Source organism: Aquarana catesbeiana, linkage group LG04, assembly GCF_042186555.1.
Source record: "Aquarana catesbeiana isolate 2022-GZ linkage group LG04, ASM4218655v1, whole genome shotgun sequence".
Taxonomy (NCBI): domain Eukaryota; kingdom Metazoa; phylum Chordata; class Amphibia; order Anura; family Ranidae; genus Aquarana; species Aquarana catesbeiana.
Window position 1 is genome coordinate 506,549,605 of NC_133327.1, and position 19,682 is coordinate 506,569,286.

Consider the following 19,682-nt stretch of genomic DNA (forward strand, 5'->3'; position numbering starts at 1 on the left):
AACTTTTATGCGTATTGTGGGACCGACAATTCATTAATAGCCACAAGTAGTTTTAAATGACTTTTTTTCCTTTGAAATGTCATTTTGCTGTTAGACTGTTCTAAACACGGGAAACATGTGCCCCTTTACAGACATACTATAGACACCCCCCAGGTACGAAATTTAAAGGAATATTACACTTTTATTGTTTCACTTTAAGCATTATTAAAATCACTGCTCCTGAAAAAACGGCCATTTTTAAAACTTTTTTTTGCATTGATCCATGTCCCCTGGGACAGGACCCAGGTCCACAAACACTTTTTATGACAATACCATGCATATAAGCCTTTAAAATTAGCACTTTTGATTTCTCCCATAGACTTTTAAAGGGTGTTCTGCGGCTTTCAAATTTGCCACGAACACCCCAAATTGTACGCTGTTCAGCGAACTGGCGAACAGCCGATGTTTGAGTCGAACATGAGTTCAATTCGAACTCGAAGCTGATCCCTAATCTATATCTATATCTATAATGCTGTATATATTTTGAGTGGAGTTAATGGTCTTTTTATAAGTTCACATTCACATAAACATTTTCTCAATCCAATTAGGAATGTTTGAACCTTGAATGAACACATCTAAAATAAGACCTCCTTTTATTACACATATTAAGTGTTTTTTCACATGCAGGTTCATGTGTTACATTTACTTTTAAAGCACAACAATAAGTTTTTTTATGTACATCAACCACTTCAGCCCTAGAAGGATTAGCCCCCTTAATGACCAGGCCATTTTTTGTGATACGCACTGCGTTGGTTTAACTGACAATTGCGCAGTCATGCAAACAAAATTGATAACTTTTTTTTCCCACAAATAGAGCTTTCTTTTGTGGTATTTGATCACCTTTGCCTTTTTTTATTTCTTTGCTCTATAAACAAAAAAAGACAATTTTGAAAAAAAAATATTTTTTACTTTTTGCTATAATAAATAGCCCCCAAAAAATGTAAAAAAAACTAATTTCTTCCTCAGTTTAGGCTGATATATATTCTTCTACATATTTTTGGTAAAAAAAAAAAAAAAAAATTGCAATAAGCGTATATTGATTGGTTTGCGCAAAAGTTATAGCGCCTACAAAATAGGGGCTATATCTATGGCATTTTTATTATAATTTTTTTTTTACTAGTAATGGGGGCAATGTGCAATTTTTAGTGGGACTGCGACATTGCAGCGGACAGATCGGACACTTTTGACCCATTTTTGGGTCCATTGACATCTAAACAGGGGAAGGGGTTAACAATAGGGGGTGATCAAGGGGTTAATTATGTTCCTCTGTGTGTGTTTCTAACTGTGAGGGGATGTGACTGACTAGAGGAGGAGCCAGATCGCCATTTCTAACTAGTAGGAACAGACGATCTGTCTCTCCTCTCCTGACAGAATGGGGATGTGTGTGTGTGTGTTTAGGAAGAACTATGTCTATGAGCACCAGCACTATTAAAGAGTTCAGTCATATTTGTGAAAATAGAGTGGCACCTAAAGTATTCATGTCTAAGTAGCGGAACTATGATACAATTTCCTTCTATATGTATAATTTAGGTCCCTGATCCATTCCACTTTGATATACTGTATAATACATATTATATAGCCATTTGTAATACATGGGCTACTAAGAATATTCATATCTAAGTCTCAAAATTGTGGTAAGGTCAGTCCAGTGGAGCAGTGGTGCCTAATATTTTTTTTTACAAAGTAAAGTACACTTTTATGATCTTATTAGCACTTCTGCTCTACAGTGAACATCAAGTAAACAAAATAAATATATAATGAAACATAAACCCAAACATCAGGAAAGTGATTTTGTGTGGTATGCTTCTTTGAGTTCCTTGCGCGGCAGAGAGCTTAGCGGCCAGCAGTCATCTCATGCTTCTGCTAAGTACCGGTTCACACTCACAGTTCCCTGTGTTTTTATATATACACAGTCATCTGTCAGTTATGTAAGTATACATTTTTATTGGTCACAATAAAGTTTGTTGTTATGTTATCACACTATGTTATGTGAGCCTTTTTTCTTTATGGTGCTGATCTAATTTATCCTGAAATCTTGGAGTAATTGTGTATGCTATTAGTGAAGGATTATTTTCCCTGAGGCTATAAAAATGGTATTTTCTCATCTACCTTGAAGCTGTTCAAGTTGTGTTTGCCTGTCTTTTACAAGATTGGCATGCACTTCTGCTGAGTGTGTGGGTGGAGTCTACTGCGCCCATGTACGTAACACCTTGCCCAAAGGCATACTCATCAATGGCCCAGACTAGAAGGAGGCTGTGGTCATGTGAAGAATCAAACATTAAGGCAGTCCTGACTCAGAGAGGAGCCACATGTGTGCAACATTTATATACAGAGTTCCTCTGTGATCTACAGTGGGGACGGAAAGTTTTCAGACCCCCTTCAATTTTTCACTCTTTGTTATATTGCAGCCATTTGCTAAAATCATTTAAGTTCTTTTTTTTTCCTCATTACACACAGCACCCCATATTGACAGAAAAACACAGAATTGTTGACATTTTTGCAGATTTATTATATAAGAAAAACTGAACTATCACATACTCCTAAGTATTCAGACCCTTTGCTGTGACACTCATATATTTCTTCTGATCATCCTTGAGATGGTTCTACACCTTCATTTGAGTCCAGCTGTGTTTGATTATACTGATTGGATTTGATTAGGAAAGCCACACACCTGTCTATATAGGACCTTACAGCTCACAGTGCATGTCAGAGCAAATGAAAATTATGAGGTCAAAGGAACTGCCTGAAGAGCTCAGAGACAGAATTAGGGCAAGGCACAGATCTGGCCAAGTTTACAAAAAAATTTCTGCTGCACTTAAGGTTCCTAAGAGCACAGTGGCCTCCATAATCCTTAAATGGAAGATGTTTGGGATGACCAGAACCCTTCCTAGAGCTGGCCTTTGGGCCAAACTGAGCTATCGGGGGAGAAGAGACTTGGTGAGAGAGGTAAAGAAGAACCCAAAGATCACTGTGGCTGAGCTCCAGAGATGCAGTCGGGAGATAAGAGAAAGTTGTAGAAAGTCAACCATCACTGCAGCCCACCACCAGTCAAGGCTTTATGGCAGAGTGGCCCGACGGAAGCCTCTCCTCAGTGCAAGACACATGAAAGCTCGCATGGAGTTTGCTAAAAAACACCTGAAGGATTCCAAGATGGTGAGAAATAAGATTTTTTGGTCTGATGAGACCAAGATAGAACTTTTTGGCCTTAATTCTAAGCGGTATGTGTGGAGAAAACCAGGCACCTCTCATCACCTGTCTAATACAGTCTCAATAATGAAGCATGGTGGCGGCAGCATCATGCTGTGGAGGTGTTTTTCAGCTGCAGGGAAAGGATGACTGGTTGCAATCGAGGGAAAGATGAATGCGGCCAAGTACAGGGATATCCTGGATGAAATCCTTCTCCAGAGTGCTCAGGACCTCAGACTGGGCCGAAGGTTTACCTTCCAACAAGACAATGACCCTAAGCACACAGCTAAAATAACAAAGGAGTGGCTTCACAACAACTCTGTGAAAAACTTGTTGCATCTTTCCCAAAAAGACTCATGGCTGAGAGAGAGAGAGAGAGAGAGAGAGAGAGAGAGAGAGAGAGAGAGAGAGAGAGAGATTTAGTCAGCCACCAATTGTGCAAGTTCTCCCACTTAAAAAGATGAGAGAGGCTTGTAATTGTCATCATAGGTATACCTCTCAACTATGAGAGACAAAATGTGGAAACAAATCCAAACAATCACATTGTCTGATTTTTGAAAGAATTTATTTGCAAATTATGGTGGAAAATAAGTATTTGGTCACCTACAAACAAGCAAGATTTCTGGCTCTCACAGACCTGTATCTTCTTCTTTAAGAGGCTCCTCTGTCCTCCACTCATTACCTGTATTAATGGCACCTGTTTGAACTTGTTATCAGTATAAAAGACACCTGTCCACAACCTCAAACAGTCACACTCCAAACTCCACTATGTTGAAGACCAAAGAGCTGTCGAAGGACACCAGAAACAAAATTGTAGACCTGCACCAGGCTGGGAAGACTGAATCTGCAATAGGCAAGCAGCTTGGTGTGAAGAAATCAACTGTGGGAGCAATAATTAGAAAATGGAAGACATACAAGACCACTGATAATTTCCCTTGATCTGGGGCTCCACGCAAGATCTCACCCCGTGGGGTCAAAATGATCACAAAAACGGTGAGCAAAAATCCCAGAACCACACGGGGGGACCTAGTGACTGACCTGCAGAGAGCTGGGACCAACGTAACAAAGGCTACCATCAGTAACACACTACGCCGCCAGGGACTCAGATCCTGCAGTGCCAGACGTTTCCCCCTGCATAAGCCAGTACATGTCTGGGCCCATCTGAGGTTTGCTAGAGAGCATTTGGATGATCCAGAAGAGGACTGGGAGAATGTCATATGGTCAGATGAAACCAAAGTAGAATTGTTTGGTAGAAACACAACTCGTCGTGTTTGGAGGAGAGAGAATGCTGAGTTGCAACCAAAGAACACCATACCTACTGTGAAGCATGGGGGTGGCAACATCATGCTTTGGGGCTGTTTCTCTGCAAAGGGAACAGGACGACTGATCCGTGTACATGAAAGAATTAATGGGGCCATGTATCGTGAGAGATTTTGAGTGCAAACCTCCTCCCATCAGCAAGATGAAACGTGACTGAGTCTTTCAGCATGACAATGATCCCAAACACACTGACCAGGCAACGAAGAAGTGGCTTCATAAGAATCATTTTAATGTCCTGGAGTGGCCTAGCCAGTCTCCAGATCTCAACCCCATAGAGAATCTTTGGAGGGGGTTGAAAGTCCGTGTTGCCCAGCGACAGCCCCAAAACATCACTACACTAGAGGAGATCTGCATGGAGGAATGGGCCAACATACCAGCAAAAGTGTGTGACAACCTTGTGAAGACTTACAGAAAGCGTTTCACATCTGTCATTGCCAACAAAGGATATATAACAAAGTATTGAGAAAACTTTTGATATTGACCAAATACTTATTTTCTATCCATAATTGGCAAATAAATTCTTTCAAAAATCAGACAATGTGATTGTCTGGATTTGTTTCCACATTTTGTCTCTCATAGTTGAGGTATACCTATGATGACAATTACAGGCCTCTAAAGTATTTGCCCCCTCCTGATTTATTTATTTTTTTGCATATTTCTCACACTTAAATGATTCAGATCATCAAACAAATTAACAAATATAACCTGAGTAAATCCAAGATGCAGTTTTTAAATTATTATTTTAATTAAGGGAAAAAAAGCTGTTCAAACCTGCCTGGCCCTATGTGAAAAAGTAATTGCCCCCTCCCATGCTGAATAATGAATGAACTGTGATTGACCACAATTTTTTGGAAAGCAGAGTTAAATTTCACTTTCCAGACCCGTTGAATCAAAAAATCACATAAATATAAGCTGTCTGACAAAGTGAGGCACAATAACAGATTGCAAAAAGCCATACATCATGCCACAATCTTAAAAAATTCAAGAACGGATTAGAAAGAAAGTAATGTACATGTATCGGTCTAGGAAGGGTTTCAGAGCCATTTCTAAGGTTTTGGAACTCCAGTGAACCACAGGAGAGCCATTATACACAAACGGAGATAAATGAAGATAACTTGGAACAGTGGTGAATCTTCCCAGGAGTGGCCGACCTACAAAAATTACTCCAAGAACATGATGATGACTCATCCAGAAGGTCATAAAAGAACCTAGAACAACATCTAAAGAACTACAGGCCTCACTTGCCTCAGGTAAGATCAGTGTTCAAGATTCAATAATAAGAAAGAGATTGGGCAAAAATGGCATCCACGGGAGAGTTCCATGGCCAAAGCCACTGCTGATCAAAAAGAACACAAAGGCTCATCTCACTTTTACCAAAAAACATCTTGATTATCCCCAAGACTTTTAGGCAAATATTCTGTGGACTGATGAGACAAAAATTTAACTTTTTGAAAGGTTTGCATCCCGTTACATCTGGAATAAAACTAATACAGCTTTTCATAACAAGAACATCACACTAACAGTCAGACGTGTTGGTGGTAGCGTGATGGTCTGGGGCTACTTTGCAGCTTCAGGACTTGGACGACTTACCATAATTGATGGAACCATGAATTATGAGCTCTACCAGAAAATCCCAAAGGAGAATGTCCGGCCATCAGTTTGTGACCTAAAGCTCAATTGCACTTGGGTTATGCAGCAGGACAATGATCCAAAACACAACAGCAAGTCCACCTCCAAATGGTTCAAACAAAGCAAAATTTAGGTTTTGGAGTGGCCTAGTCAAAGCTCGGACTTAAATCCAATTGGGATGCTATATCATGACCTTACACAGGCTGTTCATGCTGGAAAACCCTCCAATGTGGCTGGACTGCAAAGAAGAGTGGTCCAAAATTGCTCCATGTGAAAGACTCATTGCCAGTTATCGCAAACGCTTGATTGCAGTTGTTGCCACCAAGGGTGGCACAACCAGTTATTGGGTTTGGGGGGCAATTACTTTTTCACATAAGGCCAGGCAGGTTTGGACAGTTTTTTTGCATTTTGTATTTACTCTGGTTATCTTTGTGTAATAATACAATTTAAATGTAAGAGAGGGGCATTGAGGCCATTGTATGGTCCTCAGGGACTTTTAACGGTGCTTGAGTCAAATGATATATCCAACATATCATAAAATCATATTTTATTAAACAATCTTATAAAAGGAAACAGACATAATAAAGGACAATACACAAAACAGAAAAAAAGGGGAGGATAACCCTTTGATACACAAATTAATACCACTTTCTCAACATGTTTCGCTTGCATAAGCTTCTTCAGGAGATATATTTGTGACATTAAGGTCAACTATAAAAAATAAAAAGAATATCCGTAAATAATACATATACATGTCTGCTAATACCTCATACAATCATGATATTGAAGTATAAACAATATACAAAATAAATCTAGTAATTAAATCTGCATATGTGTAAGCATTATATATTAAAGAAAAAAAAAAAAAAAAAAAAAAAAGGGGGGGTTTTTTTTTGCATTATCATCATTCAGCTCAAAAGAGCTTACCTGTAGAGAAAGGTCTACAATTCACATGAACATTGCGTAATGGCAAAATGCTTCCTCCTCGATTCTCACCTCACTAGGGAGGCATGCAGAGAGAGATAAAAATCTTTAAGCATAAGCTCTTCTTAGAAGAGAAAGAAAATGAAAACACGAAACCCCTCTCTTACATTTAAAGTGAATACTTGGGATGTGGTGCTATTGAATTTTCCTCTTTTTCCGTAATCTTTCTTTAATAATACAATTTGTTTGATGATCTGAGTCCTTAAGTGTGACAAATATGCAAAAAAGTAAAAAATCAGAAAGGGGGCAAATACTTTTTAACACAATTGTGTATATGTTGTGTGTGTATATATATATATATATATATATATATATATATATATATATATATATATATAAAACCTAACCTAACCCTGCTTTAAACTTCTTCACAACATTATCCCTGACCTGTCCGGTGTGTTACTTGGGCTTCATGATGCTTTTTGTTCACTAATGTTCTCGAACAAATCTCAGAGGACTTCACAGAACAGCTGTATTTATACTAGGATTAAATTACACACAGGCAATTGGCTCCACTAAATTTTAGTTAGGGGTATCAGAGTAAAGGAGACTGAATACAAATGCATGCCACACTTTTCACATATTTATTTGTAAACATTTTTGAAAACCATTTATAATTTTCCTTCCACTTCACAATTACATGCCACTTTGTGTTGGTCCATAACATAAAATCCCAGTAAAATACATTTATGTTTTTGGTTGTAACATGACAAAATGTGGAAAATTTCAAAAGTATGAATACTTTTCCAAAGCACTGTATATTTTGATTTAAATGCATATGTAGAAAGTAGAAAAAAACACAGAAAACCAATTCAAAGATTTCATGCCATTTTATAAAAAAATAATAGGCTTGTAAAATGTTCAAAATACAGCTCTGACATCTGCTATTGTCTTTCTAGACAGAAGCTTGATGCCAGCAACTGAGAATTATTATAACTATAAGGCAACAATAGCTGTACCTTTTGTGTAACAAAATGAATAGGATCTTTTCCAGAAGTACAGATTCAAAAAATAGGCATTTGTTGTTGAGAAAAATACAATTTCCAGTAAAGTACAAAGTAGAGTGATGCATCAGTCCATGGTATCCCATGCTACAGGTTAAAAGTGGGATTTTAGGCATTATTACCAAATACTGTATGGTTTACCAAGGTGAGAGAAATTTCAGGCATTTTGAATACATGGATGTTTTTGGAGGGAGTTATTAAGGTATGACATTTTCCACTTGCAATTTTAACATCTGATTTAATAGCTTTTCCATTCAGCAAAAAGCTCATTTGTGTCCATTAAGAGCACTTCAGCTTTTAATCTAGCAGAAGCAAGTAAAATGCAAGCAATCACTATAACATTAAAAGAATATTGCTGGACATAAAAAGTATGTAGGTAAAAATAAAATGTTCCTTTCTATGTTTTTGTAGCTCTACCACCGCAAGGGCCCCTAATTCATCCCAGGTTCTTCTGTCTGTATAGTGCAGCAGCCAGCACATAGCAGCATTCACTCCTATGCCTGAAAGAATAGTCAAGGGTTTGCCTTTTTTGCATTTTTGCTGAGTAATTTGGGTAGGGTAATGAGTAGTGGGATACTCTAGAATGCTAAACAGTAACAACAGGACACCTCTCTCTCTGCAGCTACTTCTTAGGACAGTCCCCTCAATCAGTTCTCAGGGAATCGACAGCACTGGAGTACCATAGACAATGCTTCAGGACAAGCAAGCCTTAACAATAATGCACTAAAGGGGTTAACAGCAGCACAGTCATCCAGGTTCTGCTCTCAGATCTACTAAAGTCCTTAGCTAGGTGCTTCCCTCCTGCATCACCCAGACATTTTCGAAGTGGATTCTACAGACTGGTTCCTGGGTGAGATTCCCCCTTCTTTAGCCTCAGAGTGTTTGGATGGATAGGCCCCACCTAGCTTTATGTCTGCTGGGATCTTGCGCTTCTTGGCAGGTGTCAGTTAAGTAACCGGGGAGTGCAGTAGTCCTCCAGGCTGGGTGCCTCTCCTCCTGGAACAGGATCCTGACTGATCCTATGCACTCCTGGAGTTTTCCAGAAAGCAGGGAGAACCATTCAAGTGTGCAGCCTCCTGTGGGACTCTGATTAGCAGCTGCTCCACTGATTACAGGAGGAGGAGTCCAAACAGAACTAACTTTACTGACAGCCTACCACCTAATAAGGAGGGTGCTACATATAGCATTGTTATTTATGGATTTGAATGAGAAAGCAATACAAAAATATGTACAAACAAAGAAGTTTGCAAAATATTTTAAATATTTAATATTTTAAAACATTTGAAATTAAAGCTGTGACATGTTAGCTCAATGGTAGTGCCAAACAGTGAGTTTACTCCACACCAAATATAGTTTTCAGGGATTTCCTGCCCACTTTTAGTTAAACGAATATTAAACGAACATTAAAACTTCACATAGGTATGTCTTCACACACAGGGGGTTCTCACCATCACTGCAAAAACATAACAAAAACACAACATAAACATAACATTCAGCCTCCTGGTCTGCTCTGCATCTTCTTTACTGTGCTTGTCCCTCATGAACTCTCACAGGCTCTGGCCTTCCTCTGTCCTGATGTGGACACCATGGTGCACAGCAGCACCTCTCATGGCCTGCTTCACACACACTGACCTCCTCGAAGGGGCAGGGCTCTGAGCCCTATCTCTAGCTTTCATATGAATGCAGTACACACCTGAGCTATTAGTGTGCTTGCTACCCAGAAAACCTGGCATAAACCACCATTTTACATAGTCAACCTGCTACAATACATTATAATTTTTTTTTTTTTCAAATATATATTTTATTATTTCCAAAGGAATAGGGCAAAGTCCAGAAAATACAAAACAGTGGGGGGGGGGGGGGGGGGGTTGCCGCCTCCCGATATTGCATCATGACAATACATCATACAGCTTGAAAATTTTAACATAGAAATGTTGTTCTAAGGTATTATTATCAGCCTAAACATAGTTCCCAAATTATTCCATCTCAGGATTTCAATTACTGTGAATATGTCAATCAATCCGCTGTCGAGAATTTCCATCTTCTGTCAATACCTTAGGGAACAGACTTAAATTTTCCACCCAGAAGACAGCAACCGAAGTACAGCATAGAAAAATAGAAAAGTAAATAGAGGAAAGAGAACAAGGAAAAAGAAAGAGAGATGGGGAAGGGAAGGTTGGGGGGGGACAGGGGGGAGGGGGGGGATCATTGGGGTATTGTGGGGATGAGCTGGAATCTTCCGTTCCATAAGCTAGCTTCCTTACACTAGGTCTATTAATTCGGGTTCCCAAAAAGGGTTTTACCCCATTATAAATTTTTTATCCCTACCACACTGCAGCAAATGTTTAAAATGAATTAATATTGTTAAATCATTCACTATTTGAATTATTTTATTTAAAATAAAATGTTATTAAACTAATTTTTATCTGTCCATTCACTATACTAAGTCTTTTACCTAATATGGTATTGTGATGTAAGCAGGGAACCCAGAGAAAGACTCCTGAAAAGTTATTACACCCAAAGTAATACCTGGGGAGTAGAAATGGGCTGAACGACCCCCTGTACAGTTTGCTCCCCAATTCTTGAACATTGTGAAAATTCGGAGCTGAATAACGAACCAAATTGAAGTCCATGGGACCCAAACTGGAAAAATTAAAGGTGCCCATTTTGAGGGCTTAGATGCAAGTAATTGGGTATAAAATGGGTATGGGGTCCAGGTACTGCCCCGGGGGACATGTATCAATGAAAACAATTTTTGTAAAAAACATCATTTTTAAATGAGCAGTGATTTACTGATGCTTAAAGTGAAATTTAAAAATGAGAAATTTCTTTAAATATAGTGCCTGGGAGGCCCCCTAGTCTGCCTGTAAAGTGGCACATTGTATTGTTTAAAGCAGAAAAAATTACATTTATAAATCCAATAAAATTACATTTTCCCTGCAAGCTTTCTTTATTTTATAATGGCTTGGGGAGCCAGTTTGTATGATGAGGCCACCATTTAGTGCACTTGGAACAAGATTAGAGATTTTATGGATAAATTCTGGTGTCTCTTTGACAGACCTTGGATAGAAGTAACAGGTGCAGAAAAATTGGGCTTTGAGTGTTGGTGGTACCATAGAGGTAGAGGGGCTATTGATGAAAGCAAGAACTGGCCTTGATGTCAAAAATTTAAATGATATGCCCCGGCCAAACAGGTGTGGAAAAATCGACCCTTGGGTGTTCATTGAGACAATGAAACCTATACAAAAAAATGCTTCATAGTAAAATCAACACCCACAAGGCTAGGCAGCCTAGACAGTCTTGCACAGATTCCACATCCCAAAAACACTTACTGTATTTATTGGCGTATAACACTCACTTTTTCACCCTAAAAATTGGGTGCAAATAGCACGTGCGTGTTATACGCCAATACTTCAATTTTAGCTGCCTCGGAGGCGACAGGGAGGAGGGCAGGATGAGCGCTGTCAGATTACATACAGTGAGAATCTCCTGTTTACTTGGCAGCCTCTGTAAAAGGAAGTCCCGTATCCTGGGCCGCCCCCCTGCCTGTCCCCTCTAGGCTGCAGATGGGCATTGATCAGGCTGCACTGATGGCAATGGCGAGGCTACTGCATTGATGGCAATGGCGAGGCTGCTGCATTGATGGCAATGGTGAGGCTGCTGCATTGATGGCAATGGCGAGGCTGCTGCATTGAGGGCAATGGCGAGGTTGCTGCATTGAGGGCAATGGCGAGGCTGCTGCATTGAGGGCAATGGCGAGGTTGCTGCATTGAGGGCAATGGCGAGGCTGCTGCATTGATGGCAATGGTGAGGCTCCTGCATTGATGGCAATGGTGAGTCTGCTGCATTGATGTGGACTGATGAGGTTGCATTGATGGCAAATGTGAGGCTGCAGATGGGCATTGATGAGGCTGCAGATGGGCATTGATCAGGCTGTATTGATGGCAATAGTGGGACTGCAGATGGGCACTGACCCTTATTTTGCTTCAAAATTCCTTATTTAAAATTTAATTTTTTTCCCTGAAACTTTCCTCTTAAAATGAATATGCGTGTTATACACCTGTGCGTGTTATACGCCGATAAATAAGGTAAGTGGCATCAGTGGCTTGATAACTGCTACTAATCTAGGAATTATTTATTTTGATAAATGTCAGCCGAGCAATGAAGTCTGTGGACAGAGGCGCTCTTTTATCTATCACAAAACCTTCAGAAGCACTAAATGTCCATTCGGAAAGCATACAGTGCAGCCCAGAAGCTCAACTGCATACTTGGAAAGTTCTGGCCATTGGTCTATTCTCATGACCCAGTAACCCCGTGGATCATCAACTAGAAAGCTCTCCATGCCTGTTTTTGCCCCTAGATAATCTTCCACCATATGATGCAGATGCTGCCCATGGGATGTGGAAGCTGACAGCCCTAGGCACCGAGGACTAAAAAAAAATTTGAAATGCATCACTGAGGGGTCCCCCTTCTCCTCCACTCCTCCTTTGACCAAGAGAAGCCTCAAAACTAGCCTTTCCATTAAACTGTAACCTATCAGAGTCTGGAAAGGTATTAAACTCAATTTTAAGGTGTCCGCAGGATGAGTTTTGAGACTTTCCCTTTGTAATGGTGGTCAAGGAGGGTTGCCAAACAATAGTGATCATTCTCCTTGATTCCACAAATTCTTGGGTTCTTTCACAGGCTTTGAAGAAAGAGGGAGGCCATGCACCGCAAGTTTGCAGAGAGATGAGAAGCAGAGTTCTCGGGGTCACTGAGAATTACAGTATCAGGAACTGCCTCCTCCCAGCCATGTACTACTCCCAAGGGTACCGGGAATAGAAAACCATCTGTCCATAATGCCATGCAGATTCTGCTTCAGCAGGAACACAACAGGGATTGTGTCACTGATACATGCATTGTCACAGCTCACCATCCTTGTCACCGCCTCAAATGGTGGCAGTACAGTGTATGCATCCTTTACCAACAGCTATTGGTGTGGGGAAAAAAAGCTGAGCTGGCCTGAGCCTGTCGTTTTGCCATGCTGACAGAGGGACTCGTTGAGAGCCTTCTGCTGCATGTCACACAGACAACAGGTGCATCTCTCTAAACAGTGGGACCACAAGGTATCAGGAGTTAGTAGAACCCATATTTCAGGTGCTCAGGCTGAGGTGTCCTCTCAACACCAATAGACAGATGAGTCAAATGAAGGGAACAGCTGGCAATAAATCCTTATATACCATCTTTTTCCATTTCTCCTGCACTTACCTGTGGGTTTTTTGAGTACCCAGAGCAATTCTTCCACCAGTTGTGGCTGCAATCTTTCTTGGTCTACCAGACCTTGGTTTGGTATCAAAAGAGCCCCTAACTGTCCACTTCTTAAGTGATTAAACAGTACTGTCTGGCATATTCATGGCTTTGGATATCCTTTTGCATCCTTTTCCATCTTTGTAGAGTTTCATTACCTTGTTATGCAGGTCTTTTGACTGTTCTTTTCTACCTCCTCGTGGCTGTGTCTAGCCTGCTTAGTGCATCCATGTGAGAGCTAACAAACTGACTATTTATACACAAACACTGATTGTGATTTAAAAAGCCACACGTGGGAAATTAACCTTTAATTGCCATTTTAACCTATGTGTGCCACCTTCTGTGTCTGTACCAAGGCCAAACATTCCAGGGTATGTAAACTTTTTATCAGGGCCATTTGGGTGATTTCTGTTATCATTATGATTAAAAAAAGGATTAAAAAACTATGTGATAATAAATGGCTTCGTGTGATTGCTATCCTTTTTGGCATGATCAGTCATATTTTCAGTTTTAATGACAAAATTTCACAATTTCTGCCAGGGTATGCAAACGTTTGAGCACGACTGTATATTAAAAATTACACACACATATATTCATCTATCAAAAACTATTTAAGAAAAAGATCCACATCATACAGGTAATTCATACCTAGAGGCATTCTAGTTTGAGGTTAAATATCTACCACACCTCTCGCTTGAGGAGCTTGCAGTGGAAATCTCCTCCTCGTGTAGACAATGTAACTCTTTTAAGACCCAGGAAAGTAAAAGATACCATGTTACCATATTGAACACATTTAAAGTGTTTGGAAACTTTGGACCCCTTTCTGTCATCACTGTATGAGGCACCATGGAAATGTTCACTGATACTGGTTCTGAGAGGTCTCGATGTGCATCCCACATATTGTTTGTTACATAGTTTGCATACCACAGCACAAACAAAGTTGTTGTTGGTGCCTCAATTAATAAAATCCAAAATTAGGAATTCTTTCCCAGTGGCACAATAAACAACTTTTTTGTGCTGTTTAGAATGCTTGTCACAAAAACGGCAAGCATTATACCCACAACTATACGAGCCTGTAGTCTGTAGTCATGTCATCTTTGAATGCATCGCGACTGATAGTGTTAGCATGACGGCTATAAAATCTGCAGCCTGCCAACATTATGAGCACCAAGTCTTTATCAGTAGATAGTATATGTAAATACTTATTTATGATACTCTTAATTGAACCAAACTCATGTAAATAGGCAGTTACAAATGTTATAGGACATCTGTCACCAGATGTTGAAGAGTGTCTATTCTTGCCTCTCTCTTGATGACTGCGTACAGCACAATCTAAAAGGAAGGACCTATCCTTATCAGAAATCAGATGAACTGCTCTGCCTTGATTCCATTTGTCATATTGACATTCCTTTAGTCTGGAAGTAATGATATTACACTCTTTAGCAAACCCTTCTTCAGTAGAGCAGTTTCGTCTGGCCCTGATAAACTCTCCTGTTGGTATGGATTACATGGTGTGTTCCGGATGACAACTAGAGGCTAATGATAAAGAGTTTCCAGCACACTTCTTGCAAAGTGTACCATCAAGGGCACCGTCTCCCACCAGAGTTACATCCAAAAAATTAACAGACTCAGAATGGCAATCAAAACTAAACTCTAGATTCAAAGAGTTTTCATTGGCAAATTAAATAAAGGACATATAATCCATAATTGAACTGTCCCAGATTAGGAGCAGGTCATCTATGTAGCATCCATACCAGTAGATAAAACCTGCATGTGGGTTGGCACAGGAGAAGAGAAAACACTCCCCCCACCAACTTATGTACAGGTTCACCTGGGAGGGAAAGAACTTAGCACCCGTAGATGCAGCCCTGTATTGCAAGTAATATGTCTGATCAAAGATAAAATAATTGTGTGTTAAAAGAAAATCCACTGTCATAACCAAAATTTTTTTGAGATTTGTACTGTATATACTGTATTGCATGAGATGAAACTTGAGGGCCTCAATAGCAAGATTGTGGGGAATAACGAATGAGGATTTAACATCCATAGTCAGCCATTGGTAATTACTTTTCCGTTTCACATCTTGTAAGTGTGCTAGAACTTTTGAGGTGTCCTTAATATAACCTGGCACTGGAGAGATTGACCCAATCTCTCGAACAAAGACCCAATACCCGCAACTATCAGGTGTCCCTGTATGGGAAAAATATTTTTGTGCAGTTTTGGTAGATAGTGAAAAACAGGGGCCACTGGGGAATCTATCAGGAGATATTCAGCCCATTTGGAACCTAAAACTCCCATTTCTATCCCTGTGTCTAGTAAATCAGATCATTGATTTTTAAAGGTGGAAGTGGGATTTCCCTTCAACACACAATATGTGGAGGTGTCCTGTAACTGCCATAGAGCTTCATCTCTGTAATTTTATGCTCTAAGAACAACCGAGCCTTCCTTGTACGCCTCCCTTATCACTATTTCATTACGAGATTTTAAGCTATGGATGGCAGATCTTTCTGACCTAGTTAAATTCTCCCCAAGCTGCATAAGTTCCTTCTCACAGGGGCCTGAAAAGTTTCTATTGTAGTATTTCTAGTGTTGACTGGATAGTAATATTTATTGCCCATGTATGTGCCATCTTTATCAATACCAAAAATACCTCCTGTGGTTTCTGACAGAAGCCTCTCAAGGGTTACATAGTTACATAGTTAGTCAGGTTGAAAAAGACACATGTCCATCCAGTTCAACTTTAAAACCAATAAATAAATAAAATAAAAAATATCGTACAATCCAATATACCCAATTTTATACTCACAGTTGATCCAGAGGAAGGCAAAAAACCCCAGCAGAGCATGCTCCAATTTGCTACAGCAGGGGAAAAGATTCCTTTCTGACCCCCCAAGAGGCAATCAGATTTTCCCTGGATCAACTTTACCTATAAATGTTAGTATAAAAAAATGGGTAGTCAGAATGGTGAGCCGCCCTCAATTCAAAACAACCCCCACTGCGCCAATGAATAGAATTTGCAACAAACAGAAATAAGATCCAGTGAATGGCTCATTTGGTGTATAACAAAATATGTGTAACCATATATAACTCACTAAATGAAAAGTGAAAAAAGAGAGCTGCCCCTTTAAGAAGCTATCAAACTAAAATATTATCTGATCCAATATATCCTAAAATCCAACGCACCTTCTCCTAGATATATCAGAGCAAATAAGAGGCGCTCATATCCCTAGTGCTAGAAATCGCATGTGCTGCAATTTCATCAAAAATAAAGGTTGAAAATATCTTAAGTGTGCAAATTAATGCATGAAACTTAACGGTGTTTACCAATACTAATCAAACCATGCGAAAGTACATCCAAAGTGCACGTGAAAAAAGCTGTGACAGCAAAATAATAAATAAATGGCTAAAAATCCCCAGTTATTGTGTTTCATAAATTAAAGTACAGAAAAAATTGTAATTGATTATATAATTATATATTGGTTAAAGCATGAAAAATCAGTCCTTTACAATCTTGTGACAAATAACGTGATTAAATTTGTGACAGAAAGAGTGCATAAAAATCGCATAAAAATCGCACAAATCTTCTAAGGTGCAGTGATCTTGAAAATGCTGAATTCCACGTGTCCTTCACCTCACCACCGTGATACGTGAATCCACTCCCAAAGGAATCTCACTCACCGAATAATTTTGCCAGCACTCTCATGCACGGCAAAAAACGCTTAGTAGCCACACTCCAGAGAACTCCAGCAAGCAGCAGCAGCAATGCCACAGTGTGTAGAATCAATCCACATGTAAAAAAATTGAGGAACTCACATAGCGTAAACCAGCACGGCAAGTTTATTTAAAACCACTACAATCTTCAATGGAAACACTCACATTTTAAAGATAAAAATCAGCAGTAAAACCAATGTGATTCACAGCAAGCTTCAATCATTAGTGGATACACTCAAAACAACAAATGGTCACGGCGGACCCGAGGTGTGTTGATGCTCAGACTCACGGTCTTTCTCACCCCCCTCCGTGGTGCGCCGTGCAATGACAGACTCTCCTTCGTATAGTGCGGCTCTCAGCGTTGCTTGTCACATCTCATAGCCACGCCCCCGACATGTTTCGTCATCGATCAGACTTATTCATGGGATTGGCTAACTAGGCCGTCCCTCAACCCTTATATCTCCTCCTCCCTGGTCTCCCATAGGTTGGTGAGTCCGCATGCGCACATCTCGTGTCCCCGCTCCTATAATAGACAAGAGACTACGGCGCGCCGCTGTACAGGGATGCGGTTAGCCTATATTTAACTGTGGACTGATTGCAGCAAATACCTTAGATGGATAGCTCGGCCATCATACATTCTGCATACCAGTGTGAACGGTCACAGTATTACTACCATGCTCACATCTGAAGCAAACCTAATTAACACTTACTGTATACCTGTATAAGTGATCATAGCGTTGCCCCCATGGTCACGTCTGAGGCATACTTAATCTAGATATTTCGCACACCAATATAAGTAACCATAACATTACATTTAGAACGACCTAATTTTATATTTATCCAACAACATCTCATCATAAACATATCGGTCTATAATTTGCTAAATCAGAGGTTTACACTTTGATCACTGAAATATTCACCATTGGATGGACCTATACCCACAGGTAATTACATGTTGGATACAATTCAAATAAAGTGCGAGTGTATTAAAACAAGATAAAATTATTAAATAATCCTTGAATAACCCTACGATTGTCCCAAATATTAGCAACATGGTGAGAATCTAATTAAATAAATACCTTAAAATAAAACTCCATATCAAATAATACATGAATAATTACACAGTCACAATTTAGTATTTACACTTATATGACGAAGCTATAGCTCACGACAAGCTGTTGAACTCCTATCAATTGCTCCCCTACTGTGAGGGTTTAGTGATGAGACCCACATCTGGTACCTCACTCACCACCCCTCTTAATGTTTAGGGCTGCTTCGCCAATAAGCCTTTAAATTGACCAAAATGAAGCATATTACAATATACACATGCAAAACCTATATCTGGAATACTTAAAATAATATCTATCTCCATTAAAAAATATATATATATCACATCCAAACCCTCATAATCCAGGGTCTCTAAATAAGAAAAAATGACCAGATAATCATAACAGGGTCACACACTTCAGAATCTCCTACTAAAGTGTTCAACCAGACCGCAGCACATCAAATTTAACTACCTTCAATCAAAAATTATTTATGAAGCAGTTTAAATCTAGTTCTATATTTAACCCCTTAGGGGCTAAACTTTTCAATAAAAAGATCCAGCGAGTCTCCCTCTGCGATAGATCCCTGACCCTGTTGGAACCCCTCCAAGAAGGATGGACCACGTCGATTCCACAGAATTGTAAAAGTGAGGGATCCTTTTGATGTTTTTGTTTAAAATGCAAGGAGACACTATGATACTTATAACCGTTCTTAATATTCGTTAAATGCTCCGAGATTCTGATCCTTAGTAGTCTTTTTGTTCTGCCCACATAAAGTAGGCCACAAGGGCACCACATTAAGTATACAACAAAAGAGGAGTTACAAGTGCTGAATTCCTTAATTTCGAAGGATTCACCTTCCCTGTTTGTTATGCTTGTCACTCCTCTGTGGCTAACTTTCACGGTCCTGCAGCAAATGCATCTTCTGCAACAGTAAAAGCCCTTAAGGTCGATTCTGAGATCATTATGTCCAGGTGGGTCCAAGATTTTCCTTACTACATGATCGCCAAAACTTGGAGCCCTCCTGTAAATGAATCTCGGTTGATTCGGTAGGATCTCTCCCAACTGCCTATCTTTCCGTAAGATGTGCCAATGCTTTTTGAATATCCTCTCAATGTCTTTATATTGACAGTGATATCCTGATATGAACCCCAACTGATGTTGGCCTTCCATCGTCTGGGGAACATTCCTTTTCTCAAAGCAATTCTCCCTCGGGGTTTGTGCCACCTCCTGAATAATCTTATTCAATACATCCGTATCATATCCTTTCTGTATGAATTTATTTTTGAGGATACCCGCCTGTTCATAAAAATCATCTAACAAAGTGCAATTACGTCGAACTCGTACCATTTGCCCCTTCGGAATATTTTTTATCCATCCGGGATGGTGGCCACTTCTTATAGACAAATAGCTGTTACGGTCTGTCGGTTTAAAAAACACTTTAGTCCTTAATGTGTCCATATATCTTTCGATGGTC